The sequence below is a fragment of the Bubalus bubalis genome, chromosome 4, assembly GCF_019923935.1.
Source record: "Bubalus bubalis isolate 160015118507 breed Murrah chromosome 4, NDDB_SH_1, whole genome shotgun sequence".
NCBI lineage: Eukaryota > Metazoa > Chordata > Mammalia > Artiodactyla > Bovidae > Bubalus > Bubalus bubalis.
The window spans coordinates 60923781-60931222 of NC_059160.1; the positions used below are offsets into that span (position 1 = coordinate 60923781).

The 7442-nt window shown below is 34.1% G+C and overlaps 1 pseudogene; it reads left to right on the forward strand.

The window, feature by feature from the left end:
• Nucleotides 1–1591: 1591 nt before the first annotated feature.
• On the forward strand, nt 1592–2818 carry LOC123333080 (annotated as a pseudogene).
• The last annotated feature ends 4624 nt before the right edge of the window (nt 2819–7442 follow it).

The following is a 7442-nucleotide window of genomic DNA, read 5'->3' on the forward strand; positions in this document are numbered from 1 at the left end:
AACAATTCCCTAGAGATCTCATTAATCATTTTTTGTTTAAGAAATATGCTATATTTGGTCTAAAACTATTTATACAAACTTTGACTTGTCTAAGAAGACAATTTTAGAAAATACACTCTTTCAGCTCTTCATCCCATTTCCCAGTTGTTAGCTATACAACCCTGAACGATTCACCCTCACTTGAAATATGCCTGTCATTGAAAATAGTTATATCTAGGTAATGTTTCATAACTTACATGTTAGCCATCCATTTTAATATTCTTATGATTTGGAAATGTATGCTTCGTAAACTTTTGTCAATAATTCTGAGATTTATTATGTGTTTGAATTTTACCAAATACTTACTCCTCATCTCTTAGGCATGTTGATCTCAAAACTGGTCATCGTTTTTAGTCTGTGCTTTAGACAAAGAATAAAATGACAAGTGTAAATAACAAGTAGATGGAGATAAATTTCATTGGTACCTACTATCTTCTTGTAAATTTTATTTATTAATTTTATATACTAAGTTGCACATTTTTAATAATATGTACAGTTTTAATTTTATTAAATTTTACTTATTATTTACACATTTTTAATAGCTTTTCTCAAATTCACTGTCTTATCACTAAAAACCCAACTTACCTTTCTAGGTTTCTATAAACTTCATCTTTAATTTCTCTTGCTTTTAATTCTGACACCTCATATAATTTCTTGAGTACATAGTTATGCATTTCTATCCACTCCTAAATCCTGCTGTTTTTGTTTTTTTTTTTTCATTTTCACTTTAGCTGACCTACACTTAGAGTCCATGTAGAGGAACCATGTAGAGGAAAACTGCTGTTTTCTTGTTATATATTCAGGTCATCAGAATATTCTTGTTTATATTTTTTTCAGAACACAAACTGGAAAGGATGAGGATGGTGATAGATATCAAGGGAATGTAAATACCAGTAAGGACACCAAATAAGTATATTCCTGATGTCTCATATTCATCACGTAAAACTGGATCTCATTTGCCATGAAAGTAAATGAAACAATCAGAAATTTGAGTTTGATTGAGTAAAATGGCAAAAATGTATTAGTCCTATTTACTGATGATAGCTAGGGGTGTGTGTTTGTGTGTGTGTGTGTGTTTGTGTGTGGTCTGTGTGTGTGTTTGTGTTAAATACAAAACATGAAGTGATGACGTGTATTCAGGTGCTCTTATGAAAAACAGAAAATGACATCTATCATAATTCTTCTCCAAAGTTAAGAGTGGAAAAGCAAGCATATTTCCATGCTTTAATAGTCTGCTTAATTTTCCTTGAATTTATTCACTTAAAATCAACCAACAATTAATATGATCACATATATTGTTCAGTGGTGAAATTAGAAGGGGAACTTTGAATCAACTGTCCAGATATCCTGGAAATGCAAAGGATTGTTCTTCCTGGCATTAACCATTTTTATAACATGAAGGAGCAGTGTGTTACCCATCTGAAATTTCAATTTGCTAACTCTACCTTAGACACTAGTTATCTCCCTTGTCATTTTCCCATTGGGAACATTGTTTTCTTCCTTTCCATTTTTTTTTTTTTTCTATGTAGACCTCGTAAAGTAGAGGGCATTAATGGGAAATCACACAAGAGTGACAGTGTTTATCCTGGCAGGTTTGACCGATGACCCACAAATGAAAATTGTATTATTTATCTTCCTACTTCTCACCTACTTGTTAAGCCTCACTGGTAACCTCACCATCATCACTGTCCCCATGGTGGATTCTCACCTCAAGACCCCCATATATTTTTTTTCTTCAGAATTTTTCCTTTTTAGAAATATTCTTTACTACTACTGCTGCTGCTGCTGCTAAGTCGCTTCAGTCGTGTCCGAATCTGTGCGACCCCATAGACGGCCTCCCACCAGGCTACTCTGTCCCTGGGATTCTCCAGGCAAAAACCCTGGAGTGGGTTGCCATTTCCTTCTCCAAAGCATGAAAGTGAAAAGTGAAAGTGAAGTTGCTTAGTCGTGTCCGACTCTTAGCGACCTCATGGACTGCAGCCTACCAGGCTCCTCCATCCATGGGATTTTCCAGGCAAGAGAACTGGAGTGGGGTGCCATTGCCTTCTCTGACTACTACTACTACATGCATCTCTAAATTTCTAGGTATTATGGAAATGGAGGACAAAACTATTTCCTATAATGGTTGTATTGCACAGTTGTTTTTTAGCTTATTACTTGGAGCATTTGAATTTTACTTTCTGGCAGCTATGTCCCATGACTGCTATGTTGCCATCCGTAAGCCCCTGCATTATACAGCCATCATGAACAGTAAAATCTACACACTTCTTGTCTTCTGTTGTTGGATTGCTGGATTTTTGATCATCTTTGTACCTCTCCTTTTAACCCTAAACCTTGGCTTTTGTGCTTCTAACATTGTTGATCATTTCATGTGTGACCCAGCTACCTTCCTGCAGATCTCCTGCTCAGACACATAGCTCACTGAGACAATAGGATTCATTTCTGCTTTGATGACTCTTGTGGTCCCATTGTCAATGGTATTCACATCATGTACCTATATTGCGTTAACAATTCTGAAAATCCCTTCAACTAATGAGAGGAAAAAAGCATTTTCAACATGTTCTTCTCACATGATTGTGATATTCTTTTCTAATGGCAGCTGCATCCTCATGTATGTTAAACCATCAGTCAAAGAGAATGTTTTTAAAAGGGAATAGCACTACTCAATACCTCCATTGCCCCACTTTTGAATCCTTTCATCTATAGCTTACAGAACCAACAAGTGAAAAAAGCCTTAGTGAATATAATACACACAGTTGTTTCTTTTTCAAACAAGTGAATATGTTATTGCATGATGTATTAAGGAAATAAATGAAGGTGTCAATAATAATAATAATAATAGTATATATAATTGTAGTTTCCTCCCTTTTATTACATTTGATAATCATCCTCTCTCTTTTCACAGTTATTTTTACAAAAGCCTTGTTTCAATGAAGCTAATTTTCTTCATGTTCTTCAATAGAAACTTTTTTCTCATCTCTCTTCCTTTTCCTCTGATTATATGAAAGTAGTTATTCCAGTTTTCAAAGTGTTTCTTTTCTCTTTGAGTTTTAGTTATCAGGAATATAAACTAGTTTTATGTAAGTTATATTTAATGTAGCAAGTAATGTAAATATTATATCACATTTGTATTTAGGTTCAGTTCAGTTCAGTCACTCAGTCGTCTCTGACTCTTGGCAACCCCATGAACTGCAGCATGCCAGGCTTCCCTATCCATCACCAACTCCCCAAGTTTACTCAAACACACGTCCATAGAGTCGGTGATGTTATCCAACCATCTCATCCTCTTGTTGTCCTCTTCTCCTCCTGCCTTCAATCTTTCCCAGCACCAGGGTCTTTTCTACTGAGTCAGGTCTTCACATTAGGTGGCCAAAGTATTGGAGCTTCAGCTTCTATATCAGTCCTTCCAATGAATATTCAGGACTGATTTCCTTTGGGATTGACTGGCTTGATTTCCTTGCAGTCGAAGAGACTCTCAAGAGTCTTCTCCAACACCACAGTTCAAAAGCATCAATTCTTTGGCTCTCAGCTTTCTTTATAGTCCAACTCTCACATCCATACATGACTACTGGAAAAACCATAGCTTTGACTAGATGGACCTTTGTTGGCAAAGTAATGTCTCTGCTTTTTAATATGCTGTCTAGGTTGGTCATAACTTTTCTTCCAAGGAGCAAGTGTCTCTTAATTTCATGGCTACAGTCACCATCTGCAGTGATTTTGGAGTATTCTCAAAATAAAGTCTGTTACTGTTTCCATTGTTTCCTTGTCTATTTGCCATGAAGTGATGGGATCAGATGCCATAGTCTTAGTTTCCTGAATGTTGAGATTTAAGCCAACTTTTTCACTCTTCTCTTTCAGTTTCAAGAGGCTCTTTAGTTCTTCTTTGCTTTCTACCATAAGTGTGGTGTCATCTGCATATCTGAGGTTAAATAGTAATATTAATTTACATTTTGTAATACTACCAATCTATTCATGCATAATCTATTTAATGAGCTGAGAGAAAAGTGTAGCAGAGATGAAACATTAATGTTATTGTTCAAATTAGGAAATATTTTAAGAAATGATTGCTATGTGACTTTCTATAGGAACTAGTTGTTTAGTTTCTATTTGAGAATTGTTAAGTTTTATAAGTGGTTCAATTATGAAAGAAAAGTACATTATCTTGCTGGGTTTTCTTTTTCCTTGTGTATTAGTTTTATTTTTTTAATTTAAATTTATTTATTTTAATTGGAGACTAATTACTTTAAAATATTGTATTGATTTTGCCATACATCAACATGAATCTGCCATGGGTGTACACATATTCCCAATACTGAAACCCCCTCCCACCTCCCTCCCCATACCATTCCTCTGGGTCATAATAGCCAGGACATGGAAACAACCTAGATGTCCACCAGCAGATGAATGGATGAGAAAGCTTTGGTACATATACACAATGGAATATTACTTGGCCATTAAAAAGAATACATTTGAATCTGTTCTAATGAGGTGGATGAAACTGGAGCTTATTATACAGCGTGAAGTAAGCCAGAAAGAAAAACACCAATACAGTATACTAATGCATATATATGGAATTTAGAAAGATGGTAATGATAACCCTGTATACAAGACAGCAAAAGAGACACAGATGTATAGAACAATCTTTTGGATCTGTGGGAGAGAGAGGGGGGAGATTATTTGGGAGATTTGCTGGTTTATTTTAAAAATTAAAATTAAAAATGAAATACAATGTTTACATACCCAATAAGCACCCCCTTCAATAACTTGGGACACTTCTGAAGCTAATTGAAGAGTGATTGTAAATATCTGTTAAATGAAAGAGAACAATGCTAACAAAATGTATTCATTCCTTCAGAGTGTCATACATATGGATATAAAAATATATGCCTATATCTCCTAACAATGAAACCAAATTAGTAGAATAAGCTGAATTTTTCCTTCCTTAAGTAATTTTGAAATTCCTATACTTAATATTCCTATTATACCTTTGTTGGTAATGATCTGGATTTTATTCATCAAAGGAATTTCTATGTTTGACCAAAATTTTAAAATATGAAATATGATTAAAACATTTTCACAGAGGCTGATTCATGTCAATCTATGGCAAAAACCACCACAATATTGTAAAGTAATTAGCCAATTAAAATAAATAATTTAATTAAAAATTTTTCACAGGTACACAGTATGTTTCATGATTTTTTGCCAGAAACATATAAGCATTAAACCATAATATATTTTTTGCTTCTTTTTTACTTTACCTATGGGTCTTGATTTGAATACTATCTAAAAGAATAGAATAAAATGTAGTCAGGGAGAAATATACATATATTATGTAATTGATTGGATTATTTTACAGATTTATGTTCAGCTTGGTAATGAGGTGAACATTAAAATAAATTTCATTCATAAATAGTATTATTGAAAGAGTAAAATAATTGCATTTTCTCTTGATTATTTGTATATCTACATCTTCCATTTTGAGAAAATAGATATAATGATCATGGAGCATTATATAACTTCTGTAAGTTTTAAGAGCATGTAAGTGAAAATAATATATATATATATATACTATATATATATATATATATAGTATATATATGTATGCATGTTCCATATTGAGACTGGCTAACATAGGAAAAGCTTAAGAATCTCTCAATATTCTCAAGTTATGATTCTGTTATGTGTTAACCAAGATAGAGTTTGGTTAAAAATACATTGCCTTCCAGTTAAGCCATTAATTTTTCATTAGAGTACTCTGAAATGCTTCATTTAAATATTTTCAATAGTTACTTACCACAAAAGATACACTCACACTCCTAATAAGGACCTAGCATTATTGAACAGCATCCTCACTCCCACTCTTCTCTTCCCAATTCCAGGAAGATTAAAGTTATATTCTCAATCTTCTCTACTACTTCTAATAGTCTATGATACATCACCTCCCATTAGCACTGACCTCTGAATTCTGATTCCTCAGTAGTTTAATAGTGTTATTGTTGTTTTTAATTGTCTTGAATATGTAGCACAGCTTGTCAAATTTAGGTAGAACTTCTTAAGAGAAAGTAGGACTCTTTGTGACCCCATGGACTAGAGTCCATGGGAATTTTCCAGGCCAGAATTGTGGAGTGGCTAGCCTTTCCCTTCACCAGGGGATCTTCCCAACCCAGGGATCAAACCCAGGTCTCCTGCATTGCAGGTGGATACTTTACCAGCTGAGCCACAAACGTTTAGAATATATTGGTGGTGGTTTAGTCACTAAGTCGTGTCTGACTATTGTGACCCCATGGACTGTAGCCTGCCAGGTTCCTCTGTCCATAGGATTCTCTGGGCAAGAATGATGGAGTGGGTTGCCATTTCCTTCTCCAGGGGATCTTCCTGACCCAAGAATTGAACCCAGGTCTTCTGCATTGCAGGCAGATTCTTTATCAACTAAGCTACCAGGGAAGCTCTTTAGAATATATTACAACTATTCTTTTAATATCATGAGAAAGTATAATTCAAAAGTCATATGCCTTGACTCTTTAAAACATTCATATTGTAGGAGTCACACTGGATATATTTTAAAAGATGTGTTTTGACAAATAGGGACTATACAAATTATTTAACAGGAAAGAAGTCTTAGAATATCATGATCTCAAAAGCAGTTTGCTACATGACTGTATCATATGATACTTATGCAGAAAAAAATAGGTGCTCATGAATAGGATTCTGAAAAAGTTTCTTTCTTTGCTTGTCAGTTTAATATTACTTTTCACTAGTTATCATGTGATTTCAGTAAATACATAAAAGAAAATTGAGAACCAATGATTGGAGATAGAGTTCATTCAGCTTAGACTGACAGATTAACCATACTGTAAATTGTTATTTTCCTGTTTCTATTTTGCAAGAGTAATAATGTAGACTATGATTGAGAGGTTATCCTCTTGATCCTGCTGAATTTTTTCCTAAACATTTTAATATATTTTTTCCTCTGAAATTTCTCCTTCTAAAGAATCTCATCCCCACTGGTCTATAAATTCCTGATAACCACTGTGAAGTGAAGTGAAGTGAAAGTCAGTCAGTCGTGTCCAACTCTGTGACCCCTTGGAATACAGTCCATGGAATTCTCCAGGCCAGAATACTGGAGTGGGTAGCTGTTCCCTTTGATGTTTCATGTTGTCTTCTTTCGTGAACCTTTATTCCTCTACTTCTAATTATTGGCTAAGTATTCCTTGGACTCTTCATACCAATTATTTTACATTGGTAATTAGCTCTTTATTGAAATTATTTCTTATTGTTTTCAAACTGTAAGGTAAATACATGTGGATATTCTTGAGCCTCTTTTTATTTCTATTATTTTCATGGCTTCTGTTCTCTGAATCTCCCTCTGGTATGATTATGAATTTTCTTTCTTTTCTTTTACT